We start from the raw sequence: 7325 nt of genomic DNA on the forward strand, positions 1-7325 counted from the left end.
TTCGCGGTCCGGATTTATTTGACATACACACGGTCCGTTCAGTCTGTCTCCTGGGTGCTGGGACCCATAAAAAACTTAATTAAACTAAAATCAGATTTTTGGGGGGGTTGCCCCCCCATACTGTTAATGAGAGCTAATTTTCAGGAACTAAGCTTTCAATCCCCCATGTGTATCTCCTGATTAACAATCAGTAGACAAGTAAAAATGAACTTTAAAGAGCAAAACAATCTAACATTTGAGGACGAGCGGCCTTACAAATCTCAAATTATAAAACCAAAACCCATGCAAAATTAAAGCACGATTCAGGCTGGTGCAAGTTTCTCAGTGAAAGCAAGAGGCCAACGGATTTTTCAATAAAATTCCGCTCTCTCATCTAGAGCCACAAAGAAGATTATCAGCCATGATTGATTTAGTCTTGTATTTTTCTTGTCATTTGCGTCAGTCATTCTAGCTCTTCCCCGGCCTGTTAAATATTTATCAGATTTGTTTATTTCGAAAGACAGTTCGTGTCTGAGGTGCCTTAGAAAAATAAACGGGGGAAGATGGAGAGGGACAGGTTGATTGGGAGAAATGGGGATAAAATAATAAATAGGAACAAGATTTCACTCCGGAGAGGATCCCAGGGCCCCCTAATGGCTGTACAGTCGAGCCTCAGAGCCCCGGAGGACTGACCAATCACCCACATGTGGCCTTTGCAACTGGAAGCATGCAGTCAGGCAGGGGAGACCAAACCAAAGCAAATATTGTAGAGTGTTAAATGGGAAGTAGTGAAAATCGAAAGGGGAGGGTTAAAAACAAAGATCTCACCAGGCGAGAAACCAGTTTCTGTGTGATTTGTGTGAAGTACGATGTTAAAAGCAGCATTTTTCTTCTGCAGAGTAAAACTTCACAGTTGCTTTATGTTGTATACTCTTGAAAGAACAGCCCCAACATTTTGTGCAGAGCCACAAACCTTTTCCGTGTCACAAACAGGCTGGGGTCTGACGGGCTCGGCAGTAGTTTTGCAGAAAAGGATCTGGGAGTTGTAGTGGACGAGAAGCTGGACATGAGTCAACAGTGTGCCGCTGTAGCCAAGACAGCTAATGGCATATTAGGTTGCATCAAGAGGAGCGTTGCCAGCAGATCCAGAGAAGTGATTATTCCTCTTTACTTGGCTTTGGTGAGGCCACATCTGGAGTACTGTGTCCAGTTCTGGGACCCCAACTATAGGAAGGATGTGGAGACACGAGAGAGGGTGCAGCGGAGGGCGACCAGAATAATTAGGGGGCTGGAGCATATGACTTATGAAGAAAGGTTGAGGGAATTGGGACGGTTTAGTGTGCAGAAGAGACGACTGAGGGGGAACTCGATAACAGCCTTCAACTTACTGAAGGGAGGCTGCAAAGAGGCTGGAGAGAGGCTGGTCACAGATGGCAGAACACGGAACAAGGGTCTCAAGTTGCGGTTGGGAAGGTCCAGGTTGAACATTAGGAAAAACTTTTTCCCTAGGAGGGGGGTGAAGCAGTGGAATGGTCTCCCCAGGGAAGCAGTGGAGTCTTCATCCCTGGAGGTGTTTAAGTCTCACCTCGACAGAGCCCTGACAGGGCTGATCTGATGGGTTTGGTCCTGCTTAGAGCAGGGGGCTGGACTGGATGGCTTTTTTAGGTCTCTTCCAGCTCTATTGTTCTATGATTCTATGATTCAAACCCCCTCCATTCCCAAGCTGTTTCCCATGCTGAGCTTACTTCAAAACCAACGAGCAGTCCTCTGGCACCTTAGAAATTAGCAAGGTTAGGTCATGAGTTTTGTATTCAATGGGAAGTGCTGAAAAACTAGAGGAGAAGGTTAAAAACATGAGCTGTGGTGGGTAAAACCCATTTCGTCAGACGGGTTGGAGTGGAAATTACAGAATTCAGGAGAGAGAGAGAGAGAGAGACCAGCAAAAATAACAAAAAACAAAACAACCAACCAACCAGCCACCCCCTGCCCCTCACCTCCTGCCACCAGGAAGTTGCCTGTCATTAGTAGGACCAGTTAATGAAACAATGAAGCTGGTTGTACCTCTCTCCTAGCGTGCGAGGAGGTTACTGGAGAATAATTGTTCTGCCGGCCGGACGCTTTTTGTCGGCTCAAAGAAGAGAGAGGGGGGTCCAATTTTCAGATAAGTAATTGGCCTGAGACCTGGCCAATGTGATACATGTAGTGGTGTCACAGTGCGAGTGCTGACGTGTTGTTTTGACAGAAAATATCCGGGTTTGTTTGTAAGCAATTTTTTTTCTTCAGCTTTTCATCTATTTACATTTTTACAGTTACAGAAGATACCAGGAGGCGGAGTGGGGTGAGAACCAATTGATAGCAATAGAGGCTGCAATTCAGAAGATTCAAGATTTATAAACCTTTAAGACACAAACTGCCACTATCCCACGTCACCATATACCAAGTAAATTTCAGTGGTTGTCGCTGGAATCGTTTCTCGCTGGGTTCTGTGTGTTTGCCGTGTAATTGACATTTCCAGGCATACAAGAAATCGAATCTTTCCCAGTCTAGCTCGAATGCACCACAGTGGAATATACACGGGCGGGGGTATGAAGTTTCAGGCTCAGTTCATTGTGTGGTAATTTAGACAAAAGTCCCTTTGCTACGGGGGTTTGAAGCAGGAGACGATTCCTATGTGTTGTTTTAAAAAATGTTGCTCGATAATAGAAACAAGCCGTAAACCAACACAGCTGCCAGGAGAGAAAAGGGTGGTAGTTATAGGGGGGCTGTCATACACAGGTATTGTACTACACACCTAAAAAGAGACCAGGCCTGTTAGCATCTAGCTAGCTACTTACCTATCCCCACCCTCTGTCTATCCATCTAGCTAGCTAACTAGATAGATAGATAGACAGATAGACAGAGGGAGTGGGTGGGGATAGATAAGTAGATAGATAGATAACCTATCCCCATATGCCCCCTTTATCCATCGCCACTCATCTTGACCCACCCCCTCTTATCTATCTCTCTATCTATCCATCCCCACCCACCCGCTCTATCTGCTATCAATCTATTCAGCTCAACTAACTCTGTCTATCTATTCAGTGCCTTATTAGTAAAAGAAAAGAGGAGCCAGTACTCAGCTGCCCTGCTGGTACTCAGTACCAACAAGAACTGGCACAAAAAAAGCATTCTATGTATCTATCTATCTATCTACCTATCTATGTATCTACCATCTATCTATCTATTCCTACCCACCCCTCTATCTATCTATCTATCTATTCCTACCCACCCCTCTATCTATCTATCTACCTATCTATTCCTACCCACCCCTCTATCTATCTATCTATCTATTCCTACCCACCCCTCTATCTATCTATCTATCTATTCCTACCCACCCCTCTATCTATCTATCTACCTATCTATTCCTACCCACCCCTCTATCTATCTATCTATCTATTCCTACCCACCCCTCTATCTATCTATCTATCTATTCCTACCCACCCCTCTATCTATCTATCTACCTATCTATTCCTACCCACCCCTCTATCTATCTATCTATCTATTCCTACCCACCCCTCTATCTATGTATCTATCTATCTATCTATCTATTCCTACCCACCCCCCTATCTATGTATCTATCTATCTATCTATCTACCATCTACCTATCTATTCCTACCCACCCCTCTATCTATCTATCTATCTATCTATTCCTACCCACCCCTCTATCTATCTACCTATCCCCACCCACTCCCTCTCTCTCTCTCTACCACTCTCTCTACCCACCTATCTACCTATCTTTGACAACCACTGTTACCAGCCCCGTTTACATGTTAAACTCTTTCATGTCCGGCATTCTATCATGCGGAACTCTCAGACAACCGGCACTTTAACCGTAAGTCAGTTTTCATTATGTTGTCCAGAAGCACCGTCTAGTGATAGTAAATACACATAAATGCAGCCAATCCAGTATAAGTTTACAGTGCCCGATGCTAGGTAATAAAATACTCCCCGTGCATTTTTGTTTGTTAATGGCTAATCTTGTTCTTCTGAGTGTTCTGCACTGCTGGTATTCTACCCCTCTCTTATCCAGAATATTTATGCATCCGGCGACCTCCCAGTCCCAGGGCTTCTGGATATGAAAGAGTTCACTGTAATGTGGCCCAGGCAGCGAGACGGATAGATAGGACTTGTGTCAGTGTGACATACATTGCATGTGACTCTGTGCGTGTCATGCAACTCTCTACAAGACAAAGTGCCCAGTGCTGAGTCTAGTCTATTCTGTGTCTAAGTACCCAGCCCACCTATATTGTTAGTGTCTCTGTACAGATATGATTGCAAAGGCCCGAACTTACCACTAGACGGCTAGAGTTTGTGTCAATGCGGTGTGTCTGGGTACACAAACATAGTGTGTTTGTGTGCATCACTATACAAGTTAAAGAGCCCAACCCTGGGCATGCATCTTTTGTATAGTTTCTATGCATGTCTATGGTTGTGCTGTGTGTCGGTACATACGTCACCATAACCTAATGATCCTCGGGCTGTGTAGGTAGCTGGGTGTCAATGGGGCTGTATGGAGCGGTATTGTACGTTTTGTGCATGTGTGTGTTTGTGCATTGATTGATGTGTATGTAATGCACAAGTATTTGCACGTTCTACGTGCCCAGTTGTGCTGCCTGTGACACATGAAACGGATACCCATGAGACAATAGTAATCTCTCTGGTGTCACGTTATACATGATGCATATCGTTAGGGGAGTCGCTATATTTATCATAGGCTTGTTACATACACAGTCACACCACACTGAGCCAGAGCGGGTTACCGTCCATGGGGCTGCAGCGTTCCTCTTTCCCTGGACCAGCCGTTTAGCATCTCGTCTCATTGCAAAAGCCCAGCGTTGGCAGTGGGACGAGGTTCGTGTGTTTTTTTTAAAGACAAAAAGATTTATTTTTGCAATCTGTGCCCTAGAGGGTTTTTTTCCAAATGCCCCTCCCTTTTTGATACCCACTAAGGCCTGATCCAATTAATCAGGGGTGTGATTTGGGGGTAACACATTCACACCCCCGATACCTGCCCTCTCTGCATACATGACATAATTTTAGTGGCCACCCCAGGAGCTCACATTCTCCCCGCTCCCTCTTGCGTGTGATTTATTCTTTTCAAATTGAGATTTAAAACAAAATACCACTCACTTTTACCCAGAGGGAGGGGGAAACCTTGCCACCAGATTTCAGAATGATTAAAATGGTACCCGGCAGGAAAAACGGACTTATTTGACCCAGCTAGGAGTGTGGGAAAACTTCTTAAAGAGGGTCCTCGAAATAGCCTCCTGTGTCCCTTGGCTTGTTTTTACTCAGTGAGAGGGTTATGCCAGCAAAGAGAGAGAGATGGATTCAAAGGGATCGGAGTGGGGTAGAACAGCTGGGCCAGGTGTCAGGCAGGTATGGGTGGGTTACAAGCTCAGCTCAATTATGACTGACTGGGAGGGAAGGGGTTTTGGACTAGTCAGTGGGGGAAAGGCCAGCCAATTGGGGTCAGGGCATCTTGCAAGGGTGAGGCTGGAAAACTTGGTGCAGAAGCCTTTGTTCGCCAGAACCAGCTTCAGTCCCCATGTGGGGCGGTTTTGATAGAGAGTCTCAACAAACAGCTTCACCTGGGCCCCTGGCCTGGAAGTTAGTTTTCTAGTGTTTCCATCCAGGTGAAGAATAAATGTTATTCTGTGCGCTGAGGGAGGCGTGGATGTGCACCACCAACGGAAACACAGGCTGCTGGCTGCGGGCGCTTTGCTGATCAGCTGGGTGGCCCTGGATCGCTCCTGAGTGGCTGCCCAAGTGCTCAGGCCCGGCCCACCAAACCAGTGTTTCATTTGTAATGAAAGAGGCGCAAGCAATTTTTCACATTCATAACCGAGGAAGCAGGCTGGGGGATTCTGGGGCTCTGAAGGGCCAAGCCTAGAGGAGCTGGAGCTTAGGCCTTGCCAGGCTTGGGTGTCCTGTACATAACTCAGTGGCCGACCCTGTGGGATTGCCTCCCGGTGCGTCACTGGGGACCTAATGGGTTGTGAGGCACACAGGGGCCAGGGACTTGTCCACATGGCAGGAGAATGAATCCAGATTAACTCAAGGTGAGACAGTGTGAAATCCTTGTGTGAACACGCCCCCATTTAGAATTCCAGGGGCCCTCGTTCCGTGTGAGTACTACCTATCGTTAGTCCGTCGTGTCCGACGATGACATCCTGAGCTTGCACAGACTCGTTGGTTGTGGACTCACGTGTGGCTGAGGAGTCCAAGCTTTGAACAGCCTGGGCGTTCACAGTGGGGCAAGGGAATTGTCCCGGCTCTGTTGGTGAGGCTGCTGCTGTTGCTTTCTTCCTCTCACCAGCATCACTGAGGCCTACGTGTCGCTGCTCTTCAAAGTTGTCATAGGAGCGCAGGCCAGCCTGTTTGGTCTTTGGCACGCTGCTCTAGCTGCTCTGGTTTTAAACCAGCATAAGCAACCTTGGCCTTCACGCAGTCTTTGTGAGTACTAGGGCTGCTGAAACTGACCAGCGTGAGCAATTGTTGCCAGATTTGTCTGTTATTCTGGGGTGTGCTCATTTATTTGAGGTTACGGGGGGAGAGGTGTGTTGCTTCTGATGCTAGTGTTCCTAAGGAGCTTTACTTCTTCCTTCTCCCTCCCAATGGAATTATTCTGCCCGACCCAGGGTCCCACAGGATTCAGTTTTTCCCACCCTGGGCTCAGGTGAAAACACACACACACACACACACACACACACACACACACAGAGCTCACCTGGGAGGACCGGTCAATCAGCACTTACAAGCTGACACCTTATATGTCCCTGCACTCAGTGGGCTGGTTGCACGGCCATGCCAAGCTGTGGCCCTCCTGTGCCCTTGGACTCAGGAGCTGGTTTAAACAGCACCTTCAGCAGCCACCCTCATCTGCCACCCCTGTCCATCATCCCCTCCCCAACCCCCACTTTCACAGCACCACCCTTCAGTTTAAGCACTGAGCAATTCTTTTATTGACTGTATCTTTCAGATGTGTGCGTGTGTTCTGCTGGCCTATTGGTTCAAGAACTTCTCCTAGACACTCAGAGCATGGACCACCCAACTCGGCACACAGCTGCCTCTTAGCAGAACTTGCAGCAAGCTCAGGGTTTGGCTGTGCCAGGACAATGGGATGTGCCTGTAACGGGATTGCTTCTCATAAAGCCATGCGGAAAAGAGACAGAATCAGGCAGCAGGTGAAGGGACTACCTGGGGGTGAGCCCCCCGGCCAGGACTGCTTCAACCCTTGGCCTTCTGCTCCCCGTAGATGCCCTCAATGGGAGGCTGAAGCTCTTTTCCGCCTATTCATACAGGAA

At 47.4% G+C, this 7325-nt stretch overlaps 1 long non-coding RNA gene across 1 annotated transcript in view; it reads left to right on the plus strand.

Annotated features, from left to right (window-relative positions):
- LOC142024190 (uncharacterized) overlaps window positions 1–7011 on the plus strand; it is a 38656-nt gene extending 31645 nt beyond the window's left edge. Inside the window, exons 2-3 of the long non-coding RNA XR_012648437.1 lie at window positions 2289–2419; window positions 7001–7011. This is a non-coding gene — a long non-coding RNA (uncharacterized LOC142024190). The remainder of the gene's footprint in view (window positions 1–2288; window positions 2420–7000) is intronic.
- The last annotated feature ends 314 nt before the right edge of the window (window positions 7012–7325 follow it).

The sequence above is a fragment of the Carettochelys insculpta genome, chromosome 22 (genome assembly GCF_033958435.1).
Source record: "Carettochelys insculpta isolate YL-2023 chromosome 22, ASM3395843v1, whole genome shotgun sequence".
Lineage (NCBI taxonomy): Eukaryota > Metazoa > Chordata > Testudines > Carettochelyidae > Carettochelys > Carettochelys insculpta.